Source organism: Topomyia yanbarensis, chromosome 3, assembly GCF_030247195.1.
Source record: "Topomyia yanbarensis strain Yona2022 chromosome 3, ASM3024719v1, whole genome shotgun sequence".
NCBI lineage: Eukaryota > Metazoa > Arthropoda > Insecta > Diptera > Culicidae > Topomyia > Topomyia yanbarensis.
Window position 1 is genome coordinate 377,420,757 of NC_080672.1, and position 12,559 is coordinate 377,433,315.

The 12,559-nt window shown below is 38.1% G+C and overlaps 1 protein-coding gene across 2 annotated transcripts in view; it reads left to right on the plus strand.

Annotated features, from left to right (window-relative positions):
• Nucleotides 1-3,072: 3,072 nt before the first annotated feature.
• LOC131689132 (uncharacterized) overlaps nt 3,073-12,559 on the plus strand; it is a 28,404-nt gene continuing 18,917 nt past the window's right edge. For both annotated transcript variants that reach the window (XM_058973990.1, XM_058973991.1), the window contains exon 1: nt 3,073-3,242. The gene's annotated coding sequence lies outside the window, so the exon portion shown is untranslated. The remainder of the gene's footprint in view (nt 3,243-12,559) is intronic.

The window sequence follows — 12,559 nt, forward strand, 5'->3', positions numbered from 1 at the left end:
TCAAACCGTTGGATATCCGATTTCACCAACAAGGTTTGTCCTCCCCGCTACAGAAGATCTGCCGCACCGCGTTCCCTCACGATAACGCGAACGAAACACCGTTTTCGATGGTGCAGTTCTCACTTGCTCTCATATCATGTAACAATAAAGGCCCACTGCCCAACTAAATTAAATTAAACTTGCAACTCTGTCAAGAGATGCTTGTTGAATTTATTTAATAAGTTTCTTGAGGATAACATTATCCCTCATGACTGGAGTTAGGTGACGGTCATCGCCATCCAAAATACTGGGAAACCAGCTTCCGATCACAACTCGTATTGACCGTGTGTAATGCTGCCATGTATCCGAAATTTGTTCGAGCAAATGATCTTGTTTCGCTTCGACTATTGGGTTAAATTCAATTGGCTTACTATCAGATACACAAACACATTTATTCTGTAGGTTCCCATACGTTAAATTTCTCGTGAAATTCCCGAAAGCAAGTTCCTCTCGGCCAAGTTGATGGCGACAATGCAGCATTTCTCAGTTTCAAATCTACTTCAACCTTGAATGAAATGAAAGGCAACGAAGCTACTTCTTTCCAGTCTGGCACAAGTTTTTTCACAACGGCAGGGTTCCTTCCTAGCGATTTTGTTACCATATCCGCGATGTTCCTTTCAGTAACTGAATTATTCACTCCCGTAAAGAATAGCCAGCAGAGGTTAGCGGAGGAGCTCGGTAACGAGTCAGACAAATTACCAAGACCAGAAACGTTTCGGGAGCCATGCAGCAGTTGGATTGACGAGAACGGAGAAGATTGGTCTGAAGGAGAGCTTGAGTTTGTAAACGATTGGGTAATTTCGTACGATTTACCAGTAATCGTTTCGTTGATAGCCGCGACCTGTTGCTTCAATTGACGCACCTCTTTAAATAAATCTAATGCACACTTTTCAGCTAATTTCGACAAGTTAGATACGAGAAAAATACGGTCCAGGGCTTCGTCCGAGCACCGCAATTGTTGGAGAAATATACAAACGTGTCGCCAAGCAAAGGCGTTTCTAAAACAACCGTGCCCAGTGATTTCGAAAAAATTTCGCAGATGGTTCACCGAACGAGCACCCGCTGGTGCCCTCAGATGGTTTCGCTAGGTTTTCAAAGCTGCGTGCACTCAGTGTACTAGCACGACTGCCGGAAGGTCAAGTGCGACAGGCATAATGGAGACTGCCCAAGACCTGAAATACGATTCGAAACACTCGGGTTGTTCGACCACGTAGATGATAAGGGTAGAAGATACGATTAGAAACGATGTTTTGTTCTTAGATTTGATTGTCACTTCAGTGATACGTGTCCTCATAGCCACGCAACTCATTTCAAAATGTGCTAATCGGTTTCTATACCAACAATTACTAAAACATACACCATCTAACTGTCATTCTGGTCATCAGTAGCGCTAAGTAGATAAATGAAAACGCTGCGACAAGCCTCCATCGTGAGTTGTCAGACGAATCACATGGTCGGGCATCTGTACAGGTTTATCATGATTGGATTAGTTATATTTACACAAAGAATACACTTAGTATACCATAATATAGGTTTGAAGCAACAGTCCGCTCCGCAAATACGCTTTGTTCACGATCATTTTGCAATTTACGAATTATTTAACTTCATTGATACTATTACGTACTTTATTATAAATATGCACTAGGAACTTCAATAAATTCAAGCATTGTTACGACTGATAATGCGATTTTTGATTTAATTGTGGTACAGTATTAATATGCATGTTTCGAACAGATACGTAACATTTCATATATGGATGAAAGTATTGCCATTTTGCTAGCTGCCCGATCAGCCAGCAGTAAATGGGAAGATCATAATAGTTTGATTTTTCCCACACTATTGTAAGACAAAAAGCGCATTTTCCAACTACTGTTTGCGTCTATATCATCTCTTCGACTGCATAATCATCGCCGTAGGTCATATTTTTGCTTTCCATACCCATGCCGACACATTTATGCACTCATTATTACTAAAGTACAACGCTGCTGCTGGGCAAGTTCTCTTGGCTGAGCTTATTCATCTTTCCTTAGTACAAACTGCTGTAATACGATATACCCTTAAACGGTCTGTTATGGCACCTGCTGTAGTAGTGAATGATCGCAACTAATTTTGCTGGCTGACCGTGCGTATTGTACTTACTAACTTCGATATGGTGGTGACGTCACATCCACTCGGTCAACGATTTGTTTACTGTAGTATTTATAGTATATCACCCGTATACCGACGCGACGAGATATCTTGCGTGTGGAGCAAACTGTATTGTCCTCCTGTACCAATCCGTATGTGTCCGACGGCGCACTTTGGTGTATGTGATTGGGCCGGATCGGAGAGTGTCACGAGGTGTGTGAAAAAAACTAGTAATGAGTCTGACAAATAAGAGATGATGGATAAACCGAGTGCAGAGATGGAAGAAAATAGTAATGAATCTACAATTTTTGAAAACAATGGTAAATGCAAATATTAACCTCATTTGTTTATTACATCTTACGTTAATATTTAACTCGTTTTTTGTAAAGTTTCCTATTAAACACTTTGCGTAATGTACTAGCAAAAAAATAATCTTCCGATGTGAACTAAAAAATTAATGGAAATGCTGATAATAGCACCGTAACATTTGAACGAGTTTGTAAACAAAGAACAGTTCTCATGTACAGCGAAATTGTTTTCAAAAATTGAGGTAATACTGGATTTTGATACAATTACCCCGATCTGATGGATTCCGGTAAAGCACTAGTGTCCCATATGAGCCGTTATTGGTCCGAACCCCAACCAGAGAAAATTATTAGTTAGTAGTATCATTGCTGAAAAAGAGGGTTAAGATCGGCAACGATTTCAATTTCATCGAACGAATCGATCCCCAACCAAATTAAGCAGCATGAATACTTCACGCGCAAGCAAATAATATCCACCAGTTGTAGCCCATCACTAGTCAGGTCTCTGGCGCACAAACATCTCCGAGTCAAGTGATCAGAACTTAACTTCTCACCACACTGTTCCAGCAGCTAAGTAAGCTCCAGCCAGTCGACCGCGAGCTTTGATCGTGATTGGATCGCGCCTTATCTTTTCCTCCCGTTTACCCAGACACTCCCCAGTGGCTCTGGCTCGGTTGCCTCGGGGTGTTTAGAGGTGATTGTGTGATACCGATCGGTTCCTAATTGAACTACATTTAAACGAAATTGGATCGTCGAAAGTAGCTCCAACTGGTGCGTATCGAAGTTAGTTAGATTTCTAGGGTGTGCTTAATTGATTGGTCGTTCGAAGTTGAAGCGACTCTGTTGAGTTGTTCGGAAGGTGACACCAAATTCAGCTGCCACTTCGCCCGGGTTAAGGTCTACAGGTGTTGTCATAGCGTGATCCGTGATTAGGTATTTAATTAGTAAATTGACTGATTGGGACTCAGCAGATCCTCCTGCATGTCTGAGGGCAGTTAGTCTGTAATAGAAACAGACACAATCACCTTCTAACGTAGACGTGAATAATCGCTGGTGGAATTGATCACGTTCTGACTGTCATTCTGAACACAGGAAAGGAAACAAGTTAGGCCGAACTCGCGGGGCATGACATCATTTTCGGATTGGAACTGGCTGATCATAATAAGAAAGAAAAAAATGATAGTGTTATGCAAAATAAAACTTGCGAAGCGGGGTGGGAAGTTCCACCGGCATGAGTATCTGCGTCGTATATGGGTATAGATGAGCCTCAAACGAGCGGCAGCTGAAGAAGATCACAGATGAGCTGGCTGTCGGGTGTGGAATTATCAGTGTTTCGCGAAATGCATGCAGAGGATATAAATTTGCTGTGGCGCAAATATGATGATGTGCATTTGAGAACACCTTCCATTTGTTGTTTGTTTGGCCTTTCCTTCTTCTTCTTGATGGGTTGTTTGAGTTAATACAGACCGTGTTTCGAACATTTTTTCTTGTTCAAGGGTAAAACAAGAGATAAGATGTGCGTATTTCAACACACTTTTGCGGATAGTAGGTAATGCGTTGTGATAAGGAAGATTTTTTCCAAACAAAAGATATTGTAGCTGCTGGAACAGTACATTGTTGTGATGCTTAAACTTCATGTTTGATTTACGCAATGATTCCGTTTACTAGTGGTTGAGATAATTTCTCGATGATAACAAACGCAATAAAATCAGCAAAACAGCTAAATAATTAACATTGAAAATATGAGTTTCGCTCAAAATCACGTTGCAATGTTTCCAAATATCAGCTATACTTCAACTTTATACTCAGAAAAGATGAAAATTACATTTGACGTAATCAACGTTGCGTCATATTTTCTATCTGATGATAGGATTTTACAAGTTCTTACATGTGAATTAAAATATTGTGACTCTTTAAAAAAAATCGACTTAATAAACTAACGAATGGCAAATGACACATTTTTAAATGTTCCTTATATTGACCTCTGTTGTGTACTTTCCAAAATTATAAAGCGTGGAAACATTTCGGAAAAGACAATATTTCTATCTATTCTGTATTGATTTCTCAATTATTATGAAGATTGGTTAACTATTATGAGATTTTTTGCCTAAAGTGTAGAAAAAATCAAACTAACACGAGCTATAAATGTACATTGACGACGAAATGTATATGACGTGTCAGATAGATCGTGGATAATAGATAAACATGAATCACTTTGTTCTGCCAGAAGTATGCTCATGAATAAAATGTGTCGATAACATACACAACAATTACGTAATTTTTGACAATCATCCTGAAATAAAGAACTCCGTCTAAATCTCGGCTTTTTAAGTCGTTATAGTTATTCAAAATCAATATATCCTCAAATTATGAACTAAACTAGAAAAAATTAAAAAACTAGACCTATGTTCAAGAAACAATCACAGTAAACCAACCAAACATTAGAGTGTGATGCCATGTATTTTTTGGAGTGAAATAGTGTTCTGGAAACAAAAATAATTTAATGAATACGAGGTAAAAAAATAATTTTATTCATGCTTTATGAGAAGCTTGGTTACGATTTTCGTAAACAATTCACTGATTTGTAATAGTTTTCTTCATGATTTTATGAATAGATTTTTTCCATGTATTCAAAACCGATTCGTTGATACTACACTGTTTGCAGTACAGTCTTTACGCATGGGCACCCTGGGATAGAGCCAGCGGCTAAACAAAAAAGAAAAGGAAGAAGTCAATAGTACTTCTTTTGATTAGTAGAAATATCAATTGGTTAAACAGAAATATTATTATGTGACTATGTTTCAGTTGCTGCAAGGTTCTACTGTATAGATTATGTTGGCTATTTTCGCTAAATTTAAGACTAAGAGAAACGAAAGCAACGAATTTGAAAGACGGATAGGTATTCTAGAGCGAATCAGTTATAAACTTAAAATGGAAAACTAAGACTAGGCAGGTTGATATGGACATGATCGAAAGGAAATGTGAAGAGTCCTTTGCTTTCTGCTAAGTAGGAGTTGGGAGTTGCACCCAAGTCTATGGTCTTTTTGCCTTTCTCATATAAAGAAAGGCTATGCAATCACTCCAAAAATTGATTGTCAAACCGAGGCCCGGAGGGCCGAATGTCATATCCCATTCGATTCAGTTCGTCGAGATCGCAAAATGTATGTGTGTATGTATGTGTGTATGCATGTGTGTATGTATGTGTTTGTGTCAAATAATGTCACTCAATTTTCTCAGAGATGGCTGAACCGATTTGCACAAACTCAGTTTCAAATGAACGGTATAACGCTCCCATAAGACGCAATCACGGTGTCTTTTTTTAACAACTTTATGCAAAAAAATTCAGCATCTCTGAAACTTCAGGATATGAAAGAATGGGCTTTCCCCTTTCATTTGAAACCAAAATCAAAATAATCCGTCGGGGGTCTAGAGCAACTTTTTTTTTGAAGTTTTTTTTCGTGAAAACATAGATTTTACAATGGAACTAGTTCATATTTCTGCTCCTAGATGGTGCTGTAGACATTCGAGCAACACTAAAAGTGAGAATCTGATAGATTATTTAATTCTCTACAACTTTGTTACCAACTAAAAACAAATTTTTCGGATAAGTTGTTTAATATTTTAACGAATTCTAAGTCTAAGTTAGCTTCACAGAAGACCTAGTGGTTTGTCAATTCACAAGCACTTTTTTATTTGCCAAACAGTTGTGTTTAGTTCAACAGTGAATTCAGCGGAATTTAAGAGCTTGGAAAGTCTCATCTTTCAGCTGAAAATTAAAATTACCTGATACAGGGCACCATTAATATGTTTGAGATGAAAAGTCTTAGATAAGTGTTGACCAAACTAGTATGATATTAATATTGTTTTTCATGAAGGTAAGTGATTCCTCCCGCAGAAATAGCTTTTTCAATTATGTATGCCTTCTATTTCATTTTTTCGATTGTTCTCAGGGATGACTGATAACTATTCTTACATGAATCTCCTACTATGTTAGCATCTTCGTATAAAATTGACTTGTCCTGAACTTCAACCTTTATATTTGAACAAACTCAATGAAACTTTTAACGCACCATTGCACTATTTCGCGGATTTCATTGCAACGCATGGTTAAAAACGCTGATTATCCGTTTGCAAAATTAACTCAATGTGACAAACAGTTAACAAAAAACTTTGAGTCTTTGGATTAAGATAATTTTTTTGGGATATATTCGAGGACTTTTTTGTATATAAGGTTTTTGTTGTACTCATATCATATTTTGTTTTCAAAAGTAATACATTTCGCATAATCTAGGATCAATTTAGTAACGATATCTCGCATAATTGATAGGAAATGGCCGTAAAATTCAACTGCCACAATATGCTATGCGGAGAAAATTTGTATAAACCGTTTCACGCTAAACAATAATTTGGACAGTTACTGCTGTGGTTTGCGTTAAATTAGAAACGGTGTGTCCCAACATTTCGTCTTGAACGGAATTATAATAGCAGACTGAAGCGATCATAACCTAAATTATACGACGTATGGTCCTTTCTAAAACATAAATGTAAGCAAACCCTTGTAACCAAGCAATACCTTCCGATGAATGGTAGTTCCTTCGAAACAATCGGGAAAGATTACAAACCAAAAGCACAAATAGTTTTCTGACTCTGTCAAACATCCTAATTTTCAAAAGGTCAATTAGAATTGTCAACGTAATGAATCCCGTCTAATATGTTCATGTCACTAAGCCTATTATATTAATTCTTTTTTGGTAATGTAATAAGTGCGTGAAAACATATTTTCAAACCACTAGGCCTCGTGTGAAGCTATCTTAGATATAACTTTGTTAAAATCTTAAGCAACTTTTCCGGATAATTTCAGATCAATTTTTAGTGGTCAACAAACTTGTAGACAATTAAGTTTTCTATCAAATTCTCACTTTTAGTGTTGTTCGAATGTATAAAGCACCATCTAGGGACAGGAATATGAACTAGCTCCAGTAGTAAAGCCTATATCGTTACGAAAAAAACTTAAAAAAAAAAGTTGCTCTAGACCCCCCGACGGATTATTTTGATCTTAGTTTCAAATGAAAGGGGAAAGCCCATTCTTTCATATTCCGAAGTTTCAGAGATGCTGAATTTTTTTGCATAAAATTGTTCTAATAAATACACCGTGGCTATTGTTTTTATGTTGTTGATCGGACTTCCGGTGCTGGAGTTACGGGTTGAAGAGTGGGGTCACACAGCAAATTCCCATATAAACTGGTAAATCTATGATGTCCGTATAATGTAATACATATTCAAATACGTTCAACATTACTTGGATTTGCGGGTCTAGATCACTAATGACCAATTAAAGTAGTTTTGACCACATTGGTCACCTATGACGGATCTTGATGCCCCCTGGGAACTCGCCAAGTTCCCGAACTATTTTCACACCTATTTGCTAGCAAACTCTTAACCGATGTTTAAAAACTTGATTTCAAATGAATGATATAATACTCCCATTGACTGCTATTGAATTTCATTCAGTTCTGACTTTTGGTTCCGGAGTTACAGGTTGGTGATTGCGGTCACATAGGAATTTCTCATATAAACCTGTACAATCGTAATACCTTATAGGTTTAAAATCTATTAAAATTAACATCAATTTACTTCGATTCGCAGGCCTAGATCACTGATGGCGAATCAAAAATTATTGGAATGTATTGTCCACTATCGATAATTCCGGAAGTCCCGGGGTTCCGGGCAAATTCCAAATTTAAAGCCACTTCGGTGATGACAACCAAATTTCAATTAGTCTCAAATGGCAAGTATAATATGAAGTTCGGTGTTGCACCTTCCATCTACTCCTCCACTTCCTACCTCTCAACCCCCAGCCCTCTCTTACCCCCACCCTCTCAGACCAACCTCCCACATGCATTCCCTTCATCCACCCCGTATACTACAATAAGTTAGATGATTCCCGACGCATCCTCCCTCTCCCAGTAATTATATCCCTTCCCTTCTCCACCATGAAGTTAACATGAAGACAACATTGAACTATATAAATATTATATTTTTGTTTGTTTCAAGTGTGTCAGTATCGACATGTTGCTTATCAGGTTCGTGACAGTCGTGCAGTGATATATGCTCATCAAGTGTAATAAGAATGTAATAGACATTTATTTCCAGTGGAGCCAATTTTCATTAAAATTAACACTCATCACCAAATCAAACCTGATAGTAATCCATGGTTTCGATGCATGAATATGTGTACAGACGAAAACCTTCCATGGTAACCTATTTTCAAGTTGCAAACAAATCAGTATCGATGAAATGCGTAACCAAGTTCGCTTGTTTGCATTCCCTCCATTCATGCATTCCGCGCGATCATTTTTCAATCTGAGTATGCTTCACTATGTTCGATTCTTATCCATTTAGAAGTGAGGCACGAGATCCATGGTTTTTTCGAATTCAATCGAAGTGATTGAGACAGTTTTGACGCTCTTATGCATAATAAAAGCATTTGAAACCTATAGTTACGGGCCTTTATGGTACTAGAGCCTCGGATAGTACTATTGATGCCAAAATATCCTCATTTTCATGCCCAAAAAAATTGCAACGAATGCTATTTGATTCATTCATCAAGTATCGAAAGTTATCGATTGCGATGAGAAAATATCCCTATTGGCCCGATCTTCACTCAATGCTGAGTTGCCTCTGACAACACATAGTACAGCATTTATTGACGAATGAAAAGTTCTATTTGGCGCGTAATGTATTTGGATTTTATCGCCTACTACAAATAGGTAGACCTGATAAGCAAAGACAATTGGATCAGTATACAACATTCAACGTTGATATGTATCATTTTAGATCAACAATATTTTCATCAATCACCACCACTGTTTATTTCATGTTTAAGCAATAGACATTTCAACAATATTATATTGAACAAAACCAGGCATTAAATCATGGTTTGGATAAATTAGAAAGGCACAATTGCACCATTAGGTGGATTAAAACAGTTTTTTTTTATTCAATTCGTTTATTTGATAAGGCACATTTGTGTTAGCTTAGTTAAAGGTGCCAATTTTGTTTTGGTTTACATTTGAAATTACTTAAAACTAGGGGATTACATATTGATTTTTGCAGCAAATAATTTTTAACTAAGGGGGACAATTTTACAACTTTCTCAAAAGTAGTAATAACTAGAGGGCCTGATTGAATTTTGTTAAGATTCAGGGAGATTAATTGGAGTTGGTTTTATGTGGTAACAGAGTTGGGCATTTTCAACGAGATTATGTAATATAATAGTTAAAACTTGAAGAGACAGAAAGAGCTAAATGATTCTGGATGATATGGAGGGGGGGGGGCGTAGGGGTTACTCTTCTGGGTATAAAAGTGAGAGGAGGTAGGGTGGAAAAAGATGACAGCGGGAGAAAATTAAAAACTTTCAGTTTCAGGCATCGGGAGATCAACGACATAGATTACAGGCTCGGGTGGCCTTCATCAGAAAGAATCATGTACTGGGACGCTGGGTGGTTCTCCTCAAGACGGCAGAGGTCCATAGTACGGCTCAGATGTGGATCACTTCGAGTTGCGCGTGTGATGTTCGTGCTGTAGGTCCCGTGTTTGTTGGCTCATTCGACAGAGATGTTTTGTGTCGCCTTGGAGTCGCATCAAACCTTCGTGGGTGTATGGTACAGGTGGAAGAGGGCGCTTCTGAGAAGGATAAGAAAAATAAGAAGGGGCAGTTAAATTTGTATATTGATGGTTTTTACGGAGGTGTATACGAGGGGCATATAGAGAAGATCGCGGCTTGCGAGCACATCTCAAACAGGTACGATAGTTGGTCTTCCTCGGGCCCGGAAGGTGTCGATATGCCGAGACCTGGGGGATCTGTACTCGGTGCACGCCCAGACAATGTGCTCGATATCGTGATAGCCGTCGCCACAAGCGCAGATACCACTCTTCACGAGCCCAATACGCCGGAGATGTGCATCCAGCGTGTAATGGTTTGCCATGAGTCGGGACATCACATAAATGAAGTCACGACCCATACCCATCCTCTTGAACCAAAGTTTCGCCGATACCTTAGGGACTATCGAATGTAGCCACCTTCCTAGTTCACCATTGGTTTGCCAACTTTCGAGGGTTCTCTGATGAGTAATACTGAAAAATTCGTGGAAGCAAATTGGTCTTTCATAAACGTCACCTTCTAGGGCACCCACCTTAGCTAATGAGTCCGCCTTCTCATTGCCCGGAATGGAGCAATGAAAAGGTACCCACACCAAGGTAAGCTGGAAAGATTTGTTAGATAAAGCACTCAGTAGCTATCGTATTTTCCTCAAAAAATACGAGGAGTGCTTTCCATGTTTCATCGAGCGAATAGCGTCTATAGAACTCAGACTATCCAAGTCGACAAAGTAATGGTCTGCGGGTAAGGTGTCAATGACTCCAAGGGTATACTGAATAGCAGCTAGTTCAGCGGCGTAAACTGAAGCGGAGTCACTGAGTTTGTAGGAGGCGGTGAACTTTTGATTGAAAATACCGAAGTCAGTGGACCCTTCGCGGTTTGATCCGTCAGTGTAAAACATCTTAGAACAGTCGACTTCTCGGCATTTATTATAAAAACCTGTTTTAATCCACCTAGTAATGCAATTGTGTCTTTCTCATTTGTCCAAACTACGATTCCATGGCTGGTAATGTTTAATACAATGATGGAAATGTATATTACATATGGGTCATTCCATGCGAAGTGATCAAGGCACGTGTAATCGACCTCCACGGATTTGAACAAAATTTAGAGGAATTGTTCATCTAGGGCCAATATATAAAAACCCAATTTTTTGTGACAATTGAACCACCCCTCGGGTCATGGGAGCACCCCCCGTTTTGGCAAATTGTCAAAACCCTTGATTTTCTTTTGATCATATCTCCGGTTCTATTTACTCTAGAATCAAACCACAGGATGGCTTTTGAAGAAAATTGTTCAAGGAGTCTATAAAAAATATTATTTTTTGCCGACAGTGTTGCCAACTATGCAATTTTTTCAGTTAAATATTAAAAGTTATTTTTTCTCAAAATACGTATATTTTAATTTTGAAAATTTTAATGCCATCGCGTTCCTCAGACATTTTTACATAAAAAACACTTATCATCTCAATATAATATGATCGCATCCTGAGATACACCGTTTTGAAGAGAAAAAACCGCAATTTCCCATATAAAATCGCAAGCGCACAACACTAAAAAACCAACTTGAGTATTCTGAGTTCAAACATAATTTTTCGTGAAGTAGACGAGAAATGATGAAAAACTACGTATTTGGTTTGCTTCTAGCAGATCAGGGTCGATTTTTATGACAGTTTGAAGATTTTCTCAATTTTGGCCAATAAAAATGGATTTTTATATGAGAAAATCGGAGTTTTTCCCTTCAAAACGGTATATCTCAGGATGCGCTCATATTATATTGGGATGATAAGTGTTTTTTATGTAAAAATGTCTGAGAAACGCGATGGCATTAAAATTTTCAAAATTAAAATATACGTATTTTGAGAAAAATTAACTTTTAATATTTAACTGAAAAAATTGCATAGTTGGCAACACAGTCGGCAAAAAATAATATTTTTTATAGTCTCCTTGAACAATTTTCTTCAAAAGCCATCTTGTGGTTTGATTCTAGATTAAATAGAACCGGAGATATGATCAAAAGAAAATCAAGGGTTTTGGCAATTTACCAAAACGGGGGGTGCTCCCATGACCCGAGGGGTGGTTCAATTGACACAAAAATTTGGGTTTTTATATACTGGCCCTAGATGAACAATTCCTCCAAATTTTGTTCAAATCCGTGAAGGTCGATTTCAAGTTTGCATCTTTTTTTGATCACTTCGCGTGGAATGACCCATATTCAGTACGATTTGCACAAACATACAATGGATCGACAAGCAAGGTCTTGAGATACTATGTGTCGACACTGAAACATCGCTTGAAACCAGCGGCGGATCAAAGAGGAAGATCCCTCATTGCATACGCCTACCTAAGCCTTTATAGGTCAAAAAAGGCCGGGATTAGGTTGATGATTTTTAGAGTGGTTGCATAACCTTTCTATATGAGAAAGGCAA